At 47.5% G+C, this 13,291-nt stretch overlaps 1 long non-coding RNA gene across 2 annotated transcripts in view; it reads left to right on the top strand.

Annotated features, from left to right (window-relative positions):
- The first annotated feature begins 7,764 nt into the window (after positions 1-7,764).
- LOC120905019 overlaps positions 7,765-13,291 on the top strand; it is a 44,831-nt gene continuing 39,304 nt past the window's right edge. The window contains exons 1-2 of one of the 2 annotated variants that reach the window (XR_005739851.1): positions 7,765-8,270; positions 8,796-9,511. This is a non-coding gene — a long non-coding RNA (uncharacterized LOC120905019). The remainder of the gene's footprint in view (positions 8,271-8,795; positions 9,512-13,291) is intronic. The other variant, XR_005739850.1, reaches the window with a different exon arrangement.

Here is a 13,291-nt window from a genome sequence, read left to right on the forward strand (position 1 = left end):
ATCATCATCACACTAGTCCTACTTTATTCAAATTGTAACGGCCCAGGCATTCTACAACACGTGGCTTTAAAGCATTGATTAGAAGAATCAAAAGTTGGACCAAAATTCACTTCTCCATGCAAGTCTATTCAACGAGGCGCAAGTGTCCTTTCCAAAACTTGTTTTACGCGTACATTCAGCCTTCGTCCCATCCAGGAAACATTCAATAATTGATCCTAATTAAGCAATAGAAATGAATGACACCGCCATTCCACGAACCCATCCACTCACTCAGCACGGTGATATTTCCTTATTCATGCTTATCCTGCAACCTTGACCACAACGCGCTCTATCGGCCCACGTATTAATTGATACGCTCATTTCCTTCTTCCTGGGTTCGCTGCTGCCTACCAACCTATTAAGACGCTTTCTCTCCGGCCATCTCAGAAACATAAAAATGATTTCGGACCGAGCATCACCCCAAAGCACACCTAGTGCAACGCACCACCACCACCACCACCGCCTCCACAGCCAGCGTCCATTTCTGTCCACACACCTGTAAGCTGCAGGATGAATAATTTAGGAGAAAATAATCATCAAGTCATAGAAGCAAGTCGTTGGAAGCGTCGTCGCATGTGTGCCGTACCGTTCGCATCCCATCAGATTCGTTCATGCGGATGTCATGCTTACTTGTGCCAAGGGATTCGAGCAAGCATTAGAAGAAGAAAAGGAAGAAAAAGCTCAGGACACAGCTCCAGCGGGCTACCGGTTTCATTTCTTCATTCTTGATTTGTTCGGGTCGGCAAAGCAGGCTACGACGCTCTGCTGTTGGGAACCCCTTTTCCCACGAACACACACACTCACACACAGCGACATACACAGACACACAACATTATCCTTCCGAGCATCTGGCAATGGGGTGGTGGTGCTGTTTAAGTTAGAAGACGTTTCAATTTACGACATCGTTCCCGGAACGCTGGTGAAGGAAGCACGGTGAACGGTCGGCAGGATCCGAAAGGAAGTTGAAAAACTGGCTTCTGTGCTCGGTCGGTGATGCCTTGCTTGGTACGCGAACGAAGAAAGGTAGGAACTATACACTCTCCCTCGTTCTCTCTCTCTCTCTCTCGCGCACTCACGTAAACACGGTAAACGGGAAAATGGGATCGCGAAGCTGCACAAAGATGGACAAATGATTGTGTCTGTGCAGCCGTAGGGGGTGGAACAACGCCGTCCCACATATGCTCGGCGCGATGTAACGGGGTGTGTGTGCACCCAGCTCTGTTCCTGCACCCCCGTGTGTGCCGCACAGTAGTATGACATTAGTTAAATAATCATGTCATGGCTTTTGTGCAATTTTCGCCATGAATAATGAATACCTGTAGGGCAGGCAGATGAATGATACCCGCAATGCGCACACACACACACTTACACACCCCGTTCGTTGCGAGGGCGCTTTTGCAGACATTTAAACCCAAAACCCGTCCCTCTCTTTAACGGCTTGCTTGGATAGCAGGTTAGCGCGATGGTAAAAGGAGGAGCATGAAGGAGGTTCGATTTAAAATGTATGCACAGCAACGATGTATGTGTGTGTGTGTGTCTCGTTTTACACGCTGTTCGATGCAGTCATACCTGCTGCTACGGCCAAAAAGCTTATCCGTTTCCCGAGTTTCGAAGGCTCATCATTATTATCTTGCAGCAGGTCGGTGGAGGCGCCCGGCGCGGGCGTTACGGGCGTGACGACGCACGTGGCGCGAGGCGTTACGGTGGCGTTACTGGCGGAGGGGGATACCTAAATCAACCAGAACCACCGCGTACGAGAGTTGTGGAATGTATAAAGAAGCAGCAACAAAAAAAAAAAAGAAGAGAGAGGTTGGTGTCGAAAGGATTGCATACATTTACACACACCCACTGGGGTCGATTTGTGCAAACGGGTAAAGGAGAAAATCAATATTTATCATTTCGTAGGAAGGGAAGCTTGAATGATTCTGCCGGTAGGTTGGATTGCTGTGCTGGAAGCACTTTTTAAAGCGTTGACGGTTGATTGAGAGCGTTTATTGCAGTGCGCAGTGGTAGCTTGTGAAATTGAACGTGAATTCAGAACGACACTGGCAGTTGTAGAGAAATCGTTTTTGAGAAATGCGCTGCTACCAGCACTAGGAATCTAATCATCTTATGCATGCGTGGTGGAGAAGTCAACCATTTTCAAGAACGCGTTGTGGTGCACTATTTTCCATTTCTTGTGCACTCCACCTCTTCCCTTTTTACCCTTTAAAGTGAAACAGCATTGCGAAACTGAGCTCCGTTAACGATGTGTTTCCACTGATTTGATTCTGCGTTTCACACTCAATTGAACAAATAATGGTACTCACGTGTGGTGTGCCGATCGAAACGAAGCGTTACTTCCGGCGCGGTATATTTGTGACCCCTTTTGTGTAGCAGAAATTGGAGTCAATTTTTTGGGCAAGCGTAGGATTATGTCGTGTAGTAGACGACATCATGCTCTGTCTCGGTTGAATGACTGTTACGTGAGTAGCTCGATATGAATGTAAAAAATGTATGCAATCGCTTTATGGCACACTTACTCTTTTTTATGTGTTTTATGTGACGGTATGCGCAGTTGAAACTTTTAGAGGATATTTTTTTTTGAACGGAAAACACCGTCAGACACATTAAGTCCCAATGGGCCAAAATGACTTCAACATGATTTTTAACATGATGGAAATCAACCCAAAAGCCATTCTAACGCCCCCCCACACACACACACACACTCTGTTACCCGGTACTTACACACTCATTTAAGCTTGCTTACGGTTGCTTTCATGCTCAGCCGAAGCTGAAGCTTGTCAACTAACCCTCATCTCCTCATGTCTGCATGTCATGTACTTTCTGCCGCAGCATGTACTCATCTAAAATTGCCCGTCGCCTTTTTACCACCCCTCCACGAAGCTGTAGATCCCGTTGTGGTGCCTTTTTTTTTTTTTTAAAGAACTGAGCAAATTGAAACAAATCCTCACTGCTCGCTTGTGTGTGTGAGCATGTGTGAGCCATTGGGCCCATTCGAGAGGGAAGAAGAACAAGAGGTACTACAACTAAGCGTACCCGCGCAGTGCCGTTGGGGATGGAGCAAGAATTATCGACCACCGCCGAAGAGCTTAGAAAGACATGAAGACGTTGCGACTTTTCTTACCATTTTTGTTGTTGCTGCTCCGTTGCTCCGTTGCTTTCAACCGGAAGCTCTCCCACACGGCTCGTCCACCAAGAAGAAGGATTAGAAACGGAATCGCAAGAGCGAGAAAAGAGGGCAGTTCCTTAAAGAAAATGGAAGGAAGGCGCACGTACGGTACACACACGGCTCAATATGCCAAGATGAAACATCTTTGTGCCAAATGAAGACGTGCAGGCGGCTTACTTGTAGGCGACGACATAGCAAAAGAGCGTGTGTGTGTGCGTGCGATGGTTGGTTGCTTTCACGCGGAAAACTGCGTGGGAATACCAGGTGGTGGTGGTGATGGTGGTGGCGCAAACTTTCTTTAATGGTATTATCAAAGAACATGACATTCATGAGCTGGGGATGGGGTCGGTGAACGGTCGGAAAGGATGATAACGGGTGCTCGTTTTTTGCGTACTTCCCGTCAACGTTACATTACGCAAGAAGAATGAAAAGAGAAGAAATACATTTTAGGGAAGATTAAGGTACTTTAAATTTGTTTAGAATTCGTTTTGGGAGGCATAGTGAGAAGGGGCTAAGGAGCCTTAACACAATTTATTGAAAAGTTAAGGAGCATTATTTGTTTAAATTTATTTAATTTACTTATTCATAGAGTCAACACCTTGATGGAGTTAATTTCATCAAAATAATCAAAAGAATCGCTAAACGATTCACAATGAAGTGGTCTCGTGGTGCAAATTGCATAATTGTAGGCGTCTTGCGGCGCTAATTGCATAGCTTTACAAATTCGCCGTAAAGTATGCAATTCACATGTCAGCTCAAGTTGGTTACTCTTCCAATCATTACTAATTATCATTATGGCTCTAAAACTGCTCAATTAAAACCCAACAGCCCTCCCAGACGACACGCACGCTCGCACCCACAGAATGTGGATGAATTTAATGATTGGTTTAGTCTATCACGATCAAGCAAATATTATTAAAAGTGCATAACCATAAAGCACACACACAACCTCTCATCCCCACAAACCTCGCCACCCACAGCGCTGAAAGTATTGAAGCTCTTGTTTGTACTTGATTAAGCGGAACTTGTTGCATGCTAAAGCCACGAAGACGAAGGAAGCGTTCATGCTACGCCCATACGGGGTTGCCTTGGCTTTTCCCGTCTGCCGGGGATTCTTGCGAGACTTACGCCGAGCTCCAACGGTTGAAGGGGGTGAATGTAATTACGCTGTTGCTACTTAACACCTCTTCCGGGGTTTTGCCATCGTGCTTCAACCCCCACTCCCCCCTGCACACTCGTTAACTTACACTCTTTTGCCGTCGGTTGGGATAGGGGGGGGGGGAGAAAAGGTTGGGGCAATTAGACGGCTACAAGCGTGGCAAGCATGTGGCTCGTGCGATGGCGTACACCGGAGAGAAGATGTTACTACTTATGGGCCTCACCGTTCGCTTCGCTTGTGCAAAAAAGGTATCTGATTAAGATGTACTAACGCTGCGCGGTGCGGCGTGGAAGACAGAGTCTAATGAAGGATCTGGCGGTCCTGGAAATTAGGCGAATCCTGTAGGGGTAAAAGTGTACCTTCACACACAGCATCTGCACAGTGCCCCAGCGTCTACATCAAACTACTGCTAAGTGAAGAATAGTGTGGAACATGTGGCTTGACGACTGGGTCTTCTGTCTTCTGACGGTGGCAGTAGTGGTGGTGATGGTGCAGCAATATCATCTTAAGTACCGAGGACAGTCCGCCCGGGAAGCACACGGGAAACACGGGATGATGCTTGTTTACTCTCGCACCCGAATGTCGTTGGCTTGTTTGCTTAGGCATAATGACTACGAAAGCTCTTAAGTGATTGAAGTTTCGTTTCGGAACCACTCTCCCTGCCCGTCTGGTTGTCTTCCGCCCTCTAGATGCTCTCCTTTGCCCGGTCAGAGTGTGTGTGGTGATGTGTTTGTGCTTTTCCTTTTTTCTTGTGTGTTGCATCCCTTCCCCCTCTTCATGTGACGGTATGTGTGTGTGTGAGTGTTTGTCCTGCTACTGAAGATGCCACTCTCCTGGTGCGGTTTCGAGAGCGAACGTTTAGGAACAAACGGCAACAAGCGGCAGTGAGAGGGTGAGTGTGTGCGCTATTTGCTCTTAATAGAAGTTGGAAGTCATGTACCCTTGGCTGAAAGGCTCTGGCGATAGTGTCTCTCGGTATCATTACCCGTTTGGGTTTGGGGGCGATCCGGAATCGATACACCAAAGGCATCCCCCTCATCCTCTTTTCCGCCGATCGATAAAAAGGGGGCATCAGAATGGGCCATTTTGCGAAATGACGCGACGTGTTCCATTTCAACGAGCTGGTTGTGGGCCGTGCACTTACTTTGACTTTCAGTTCTCGGTACAGATTTCAATAATCAAAAAACGATTGGAAAGCCAAAACGAAACAGCAAACACACACACACAGTTGAATAACTTTCAACGATCTTCAACTTTAACAACACGTACATGGCTCACAGGGAAAAACAAACACCGTGACGGGTAATGCAATCACAAAGTGGTAACCTTTTCCCTACAGCTTCTGAGTGGATGCGAGAGGCATGCAGCAGGTAGCACGTTGGTAGCTCCCTTTTTTGTTTGACGAAACGCTCTCTCCCGCACACTCCACGGCACGGTATTTGAATGAAATTGAACGGTTCGATTCGATGGGATTGTGATTAGATATTGAGTATTTGTATTGTTATGATTAAATATTCGTTATGCTTCGGAGCGGATACATGTTTGCGCGCCGCTCTGCTGTTGACATTAGGCAGGCTGTACGTGTGTGTGTGTGTGCCGAAGCGGGGTGGGAAAAGGAAGCGAGTGAAGGAAGAACCTTTGCCTTGACAGGCGCGAGAGAACGCTGGGAAAATACACAACATAGAACCTGTAGCTTAACATATTCAATACTCAGTGTATCCTGGTCACGGCACCAGTTGTCCGCTATATGAAACAATCTCTTTAATAACATTATCACACCATTAACGTTGCAGAGTGATTAATTTAAACTTCAGTGCCTCGATTAACCAGACAGCAAAGTATGCAGACATACTAAATCCTGGTCACGGCACCCCAGCTGACCCGCGAAGCACTCGGTGGTGGAACCAAACAAACCAATCATTTAAAATTTACCACTCTAACACGGTGACCAACGAACAAATTCTCCGAATCGCTAAACATGTTTAGCGAATTTCTGCTCCCCTCCCCCCATTCCCACAACCTTGTCCTTCGGAAAACAAAAAAAGACATTAGCCCCTTCACTCCGGGCGTCAGCAGCAGCAGCGCATGCAGAGTTTTGGGACTGCAGTAAAAATTAATTATCGCAATTAGTTTAGCGCCAGGGTTCGAGCACTTTTTTCTTCTTCTCTCTCGCACTCTCCCTACTGCTAATTATTTCGGGGCTTTGTTTGCCCTTGGCTGTGGCTGTGGCGTTAGTTGAATTTGTTCCCCCTTCTGCTATTCCCCTTTTCCGATTGGAGTAGCGTATCATTTTCCATTAACGTTAACGTCAGCCACTCCAATGTCAATGTTCGGGTGCCCGCAGTTTGGTACCGTTGGATGCCTTCATTTAAGCTACCCGTAACCGTTATTGGGTCAATAACTGCGGCCTTACCACCGCACTGCCAGCACTGGATGGGCTGTAAGAGTGTACGCGCGAGCGTGTGTGTGTCTGTACAGGAATGCTAACTGCTGCAATTGCTCTCCGGAACGCATGCTGGGAGCGCGCCCTTCGGTTCGGCGGCGACCCCCCAGCTCCTGCGTCAAATATTACAGTAATGACCTTCGACGTCCGCCGTCGGTGTTGCTGCTGCTGGGCCGGATTTTGCAGAGCTCCCCCTGGAAAATGGGAGCAGGTGAAAATTTCCCTTTTGCACACACACACACACACACACACAGGCACACAGGAAAAGGTGAAGCAGGCGAGTCTCATCGGTCCGTATCCGATCAGCAGCTCTCTATCCCGGTGTGGTGCAAGATGTGTGCGAGATGCGGGACGACAGCTCGCTTGTTGCTCATGTTCGTGCCCGTGCACGAGGTTTCACGCAAAGGAAGGCAACGGGAGGGCATGGATGGCGACGTTACAGCACCTAGTTTCCCAGGGCGGGAAATAGTTCTTGGCCGAGGTATTTGCCGTGCACTGCCGAATCGCGGTGCCGGCGAGAGAGCGGGCTATAGCTCGGGTCTTTGTAAAAGGAGCGCGAGAGAGCGAGAGCAGAGCGCGTGAGAAGATGAGGTGAGTTTGGAGCTCGCGAGCTCAGAGAGGTGGAACGCTTTCCCGCCAACGGTTTGAAGTGGAGTTTTGATTGCATTTCTATTTTTAAGAAGTTTAATATGAATGTATATGTATTAAGAGATGATAAACAATGATGAAACTACATTCTGACACATGAATATCAATTGTTTGAAGCTAAAATACTGTTTTTATGGACTATAATCCACAATCAAACGGTTTAACGAATTCAAAATCTCTCCAAATAAGAGCGACTCTCTCTCTCAACCATTTGCAAAGCGCTCTCACACTGTCATCCCTCTCCCATGGCTCTCTCTCTCTCGCTCTCACTCGCAACAAAAAAGGGCGCAAACTCACCACAAAACGGCTGTTGATTCGCCGTGGTGAATAGTCGTCCTATCGTCGTTGGTCGGTCCCTCGTTTGGAGCTCGCCTCGTGTTGGCCGTTTTGCTCAGGCCGTGCTCGTTCGTGCAGCCAACAGGCAAGGTAAATCGGTGTTGTGCGTGCGTGCACCTGTCCGTGTGCAAGTGGATGTGTGCGTGTGCGTGTTTCTAGCAAGAGCTCCCCTACGCGGACTGGTCTAATCGGACTGGCTGGCTGGCTGCGCTTGCTGACTGACTGACTGACTGACTGACTGGCAGAGCTCGTGCGTGTGTGTTTGCAGCTTACTGCTGACCGTTTTCTCTACGTTTTCCCGTCGTGTGACGGCAGCAGCCTCAGTGCGCTCAGTTTCTTTAGGATCGTAGTTTGAGTTTTCCGTAATTTTCACAGTGGCGCACCACAACTTCAGCATCAGCAGCAGTGTCAGCAGCAGCAAAAACGGTTCATGCAGAGTCGTTAGAAGTGTGGGATTAAGTGTGAACGTGAAAGTAAGATAAAATTTGCCTGATACAGATGGATTTGGTGCTCGTACAGGTGATACGTTAAAAACGGTGTGTTCTCCAATTACTCCGCTTCTTGTTCGAGCCCGAAATTCCATCCCAAAAACGAGGGCGAAACGCGCTTCGGCTGGCAGTGCTGGAATTTGAAGTTGGAAAAACATGGAGTTGAAATGTGACCCAGAAATTGGGTGACGGCAGTGAGCATGCACAAGCAACGAATGTAGTTTATATCCGCTGCGGGCTGTGGGTGGTTTTGAAAACACAGCAGAGCAAACAGAAATCTTTTAATCAACGGAAAGTGCACCAACCCATTCAAAGGCTTGAGCGTAAATGGAAAACTGCATTTTGCTTGCTTCGCACAACGGATTCAGCTGCAAACAATCCTGTTCAGACATGCGTTGAATGGTGCAGAAAAGCAAGACCGTGAGTCCTTGCCGCAAGCTACTTAACATGATTTACATGATGAGCGGAAAAAATGAAATCAAAATCCCATTTTCTTACCCCCTTTTATAGCTGGATAGTAGTGCGCTAGTGTTCTGCATTTCTGCAAAACTGCCCAAACGGAACGAAGTGCAAATAAATGATGAATAATTGTGTCGACGAGCTGGCGTGTGGCTGGCAATAGTGCGTAAATTAAAGTTTGAAGTGTGTGTGTGTGTGTGCGTTGATTCACCTGTTTCTTTTTTTGGTTTGTCTTCACGGTGAATGGAAAATATATATAAATTTATGATAATGATTGCGCACCTCGCACCCGCCGTAAGCGACGCAAAATGATTCATTCCCGTTTTTGCTGAGCGTGTGCACGTGTCAGTGTGTGAGTTTTTGGTTCATTCAGCCAGTGAAAACCTTCTTCCCTTCAGTGCAGTTTTTGAGGCTTTTCGTTTTTTTTGGCAAATGCAGCCAAAATGAGGTATGAAAAAATTATGGGAAAGCGTTAAAGTGTTGTGCCTCGGTGCGAAGTGTGCAGTTTGTTCCGTTTGATTTATTGTTAATTTGTTAAACAAGTGTGTTAAAGTGTGTTTGTGTGCGTGTGTCTTTTTTGTGAGCTGAGCAGAGCTGAGATGCAGTGTTTCGTCAGCATTACCGCACAAGTGCATGGTTAAGTGAGAGCCGCAGTTGCAGCATATAGCACTACTGAGCGGATCACGAGAAGCGGCGGAAGCGGCCAGACGACGACGCAGCGCCACATCTGCCACGAGCGCACATCTAGCAAGGAGCAGCAGCAACTAGTCAGTGTAACAAAAAGCGGGATCAATTTTCATTAAAAATGCATTAAAATGGGGCGGGAATGGCGAGAGCGCCAAGGGTGGGTGGGTTCCCTCGGGGGAGACGAGGCGGTTTGACACAGAAAACCATATCACCGCGTTCGGTCCCGGGTTTGGGGTGCACTGGCGTATACCATCATGGGAAAAGGATTAGATCTTGGTCTTGGGTGGGATTATTAGTTTTGAGATTGAACGAGTTCGACAAGGCAAAAGGACAGAGAAAATTATGAACAAGGAAAAGGAAGAAAAATGGAAAAGTTACATCGACCACAAGTTGGCACTTGTTGCCAGGTTTATTGTGTGCTTGTGCTTGTACGCCTGTTAACGACAGCGAAACCAGCAAAAAAATCGCTTATAAGCAGTAGCAGGGAGGTAAATTTCTTAATAAACTACAGAGAGTTTCAATTTTTAGTCCCTCCCGTTCTGCCTCCTTATCGGCGTTTTACCTCTCTAAAAGTGGCAATGAAAACGATCGCAAACCAGAGCGGAGAAGATAAAAGTAGCTTCATGAATAACAGAAGCAAAAAACATCCTCCGTGCGATGGAGGAGAGAGAGAAAGAGAGAAAAAGCAGCCTACTCTTGTGGTCGCGGCCAGTGGTCATAAAACTCATCAATTTATGGTTGATATTAATTTTCATTCCACCTCCATTGAGCCTCACGGCACGCGGAGCGCACAACAACGCACGTTGACGCTGAAAAGAAAAAGAGGGGGGGGGGGAGGCGAGCACATTGCAAATTTCTTCCGATGGTTAAAATGGCCATCATTTTGGAAGCAAAATAAAGACAAAAAAATCAGCCCGCCCAACTGTGGTTCGACACGTTTTAGTTGTCGTTTTGTGCCAAACCGCTTTCGATACTTTCCACCGACGACGGTAATCGACGCTGATCGTGTCTCGAAGCGCTGGTTGGTGTAAAATGCCTCCCCCTCCCACCCAAGGTAGAAGAGAAAACACACACACACAGTGAACAGTGGAGCAGATTTTCCTCTGCCTTTAATGATATTTCCACCCCAAACCTTCTTCCATCATCGTTTTTATTTCTTTTTTGTTCTTCTGTCCTGCATTCTTTCTTTGCCTTTCTCTTGTCCAGTTCCTGCGTCGTGGGACTTCGTTTGAAGTTTTTCCCCCCGGCCAACGGCTAAAACCAACAACATTACGGCAAGAAGACGGCGTACAGCGTGGCGTGAAGTGGAAGCTGACAGCGTAAAGTAACTGTTGCATTCGGCAAAGAATGCCACTGCTGGTGCCTGATGCTGGTCAAGTGAGTGGAGCAGTGTGAGGCGAAATCGTGTCTCTTGTAAGTGTGTGTGTGTGTGTGTGAGAAAGAGAGTGAGATCAAACACGCGAGTGATAGTGAAGCGTGAAGCTTGTGTGTGTTACGGAGTGTGTAACCGTAGAATGGGGTGACGACCGTGCATGGTTAAGAGGGTATGCAAAAAAACAGGAAAAGTGGATGGAAAATATGGCTACACAAAGATAGACACACATGCACACATACACAGGGTGTGATGGTTGAAAGGTGTTGAAGCGTCAACCTGAAGGGATAAGCACAAAAAAAAAACAACATATTTTTCGCTTTCAGACGCAGCAAAGGCAGATAAAAAGGCGCTTTTTCCTTCGCTTCTGTCGACTTCGCTGTCCCCCGTTCTGATGGTATAAAGCGAAAATTCTTCCACTGAAAAACAGAGTGCGTGTGTGTGTGTTTGTGAAAAAGTGTATGAAGTGAGTGAAGTGTGTGACAAGCAATCGATCGACCGAACACTTCTGATTGGGGACTTCTGCTGCAGCGTGTGTGTGAGCAAAAAGGACTGTTTGCACGAGTGCGCTTCTTTGTTTTTCACACTAAAACGCAGGTAGAAAGCAGTAAAAAATCATTTAGAATGATGTCATTGTTCAGTACATACTACTAAGAAGCGTGTGGCGTCCTCTGGTGGCAATAGTGGGAAGCGTTCTAAGCGTTCGTCTAATAATTTCCTATTACGTGTAACAATTCTTCTTGTTTCACGGGAAAGAGTTTTTTCTGCGTGTTGCAAAAGTAATTAAAAAGTTCTTTCCGTGTTAAAGTAAAACTCAAATTTCACCGTGCACATGTGGCTTTCTCATCTGGGTTTTTCAGCATTACCACATGCTGACCTAATTTATTCCATCCTTAAAAATGAAACACGCGCCCAAGAAAATCAATCCTTCAAATCCAAATCTGTAGCTTACTCCGCTTGCTTCAAGCACACTCCTTAAAAAGCACAACTCACACAAAATCCGAACCCATCTTCCATCACCATGTGCGCGTAAACAAAAGCAGCAGCTAAGGCTAAAACTCCTTCCCCTTCAGGGAGCAACACGGAGAAAGGCGCAGCAGAAAACATCCCAACAAATGGATACGCGTTTTTCATGCGCAGGTAGAGCTGGTCCTGATCCCTCGGCAACAACGCCACGGAAACCGAAGATGAGGCAAACGCGGGGTAAAGTAAGACACAGTCTGGCAACACATCGGTGGACGAGAAGGAAAATATGATCCATATAATTTATGGGTTGCGCGCGCTTGGTGTGGGCGATTTGGTTTCTTTTAAATACGGAACTTTCTCCGCCCCAGTCGATGCGCAATGATGATTGCAATGCTGTCGTTGCTGTTGTTGTTCTTCAACAGCACCACCAGTGTACTTGTGAGAGTTTGAAAGCTCGCTGACTGGAACATAAGCTGCGGATCCGGCGGACTGGAGCTGTATCTTCAGAGCCGATTGCCAACTTTAGAGCCCGCAATCTCGAGTCTCTTCTGTGGCGTTTACTCGGCCACCGTATGTGTATGTGTGTGTATTTAAATGATGTGCCACTGCGTACATATGTACGTTCGTTTTAATGCCCCAGAAGCGAGCATCTTCTGTGCCTGGTGGAACCGGGGTGTAGGCCTCGTTGCGCGTTAATGGCGGGCCCGGGCTTCAACCGGGAGTCTAATCCAAGTGGAAAGCACATACGCCAGCAGCAGCAGCACACACACACACACACATAGACGGCCCCGTTCGACACTAATTCCCTGTGCCTTACGGAGGCCCAACGACGAGAGAGCGGTGCTCGAGTAGCGTGTGAATATTTTATACTCCACACTGGATAATATCGGTTTTCGGATGCTTTCGGGTGCACGGCTTTTGGCCCGATCCCGCGCACGGTTCACTCCCCTCTGTAGTGCCGGGTGTTATTAGGCGGGGGCAAAAGGGAGTGAGTTTCGATGTTAATTAAATCCATGTACGGGCACCGGCATTAATTAGCCTCTCGCCCGACCCGACAGTCCGGGGCCGGGGCCGGGCCAGGGCTCAGATGGTCAGACAGTGCGGCACCAGGCGCCTCCACCAGGAGCCGATGTTTCGGGACGGGCGTGGGAAGAGATAAGCAAAAATTGGCTACCCGGTAGGCCAGCCGAAAGAGAAAGAGAGAGAGAGAGGCAGAGTGTTCCGGTAATGGGTCTGTAAATCCATTCGGACCCAACTTGCTCGTATGCAAGGGGGGAAAAACGTGCAAAGAAGAAGCAAACAAAAAAACCGGGAAGCATCTAGAAGCAACGAGAGAGCGAGACGAAGGTCGAGGATTATCGCTGGCATTAAAGATGAGCTGTTATTAAAGAATGTTGCTCTTGAGCTGTGGGGAGCCCTTGAAACAGAACCCTCTTTTCTCCAGTCCCGGTCCCAGTAATCAAGAGCGGGCAATTAAAAACTGGATGCTCCAACGCTAGTGCGGTGCTGTGTAGTGGTCAAA

Source organism: Anopheles arabiensis, chromosome 3 (genome assembly GCF_016920715.1).
Source record: "Anopheles arabiensis isolate DONGOLA chromosome 3, AaraD3, whole genome shotgun sequence".
NCBI lineage: Eukaryota > Metazoa > Arthropoda > Insecta > Diptera > Culicidae > Anopheles > Anopheles arabiensis.